Here is a 1,058-nt window from a genome sequence, read left to right as displayed (position 1 = left end):
GTTTGTTTGTTTGTTTATTCCATTGTTGTGAAACTAAAAACGAATTTAGGGTCCATCGTAAATTAGTTTTTGTCCATTTTTTTATTAGCTATTTTAAAAATGGTCAAAATTTATTCCAGGGTCTTGGGAGTTTGTGGAGATTCGACAAGAGGATGGGGTGCCAGGGTCACTTTAAGAGCGATCTGGTCCCTGTCTAACCAAAACATTACCTGTTCAAAGTCGAGCTCTTTGATGGTGATGGTTGGACTCTGTCAGGGCTGCTTCTTGTCTCACGACCTGTTTGTGGTGTTCATTGACAGGATTTCCAAACGCAGTTGAGGAGAGTTTAACATTAACTATGTTTCCAGCTGAATGTAAATTGTCTGGGATCAGACTCGTCTCTTCTCTGAAGCCAAGAGTGACCAGGTTCAGTTTTAGATATAGGCTGAGGAGCTCTGCAGAGCCGCTGCTCTGCCAACAACAAAACATCAACAGGTTGTTTTGGGCATCTGATTGGGATGCCTTGCTCTGAAATTTTTCTGGACACACCCCATTGGGAGAAGAACCCAGGGCAGACCCAGAATTTGCTAGAGGGATAATGGATTCTCTCTGGCCTGAACAGTTCAGAATCCTGCAGGAAGACCTGAGTGCTGATGAGGAGAAGTATATGCCATGTCTGTTCACTCCTGGATCTGCAACCAGACCACAAATATAGTAAGAAAATGGATGGATGGATGGATGGATGGATGGATGGATGGATCATATAAACATTAATTAAAATTGAAGTTAATGATGTTTCGCAACATTGAGGAATGACAATTTTGAAAGAAGCACAGAGGAAGAGAACTACTGCAGCTGAAGGCTTTGACATACAGCCAGCCTCAAACATCAATGATGTGTTTACTCAGGTTTCTTCTTGATGCTGTGCTTTGACATCTTCAGACTACAGTACATAAATTAAGTTTGCTCTCAAGTATAATCCATTGTTCAACCCTACCTGAATTCAAGTAGGCATAAAAAAAATTAGTGTTTTAATAGTGATTTAGTAATGATTGTGCTAACTCAAAGTATATATATAT

This window comes from Austrofundulus limnaeus, unplaced genomic scaffold, assembly GCF_001266775.1.
Source record: "Austrofundulus limnaeus strain Quisiro unplaced genomic scaffold, Austrofundulus_limnaeus-1.0 Scaffold6, whole genome shotgun sequence".
In the NCBI taxonomy this organism is placed as follows: Eukaryota; Metazoa; Chordata; class Actinopteri; order Cyprinodontiformes; family Rivulidae; genus Austrofundulus; species Austrofundulus limnaeus.
Note: the sequence above shows the minus strand (reverse complement) of the source record.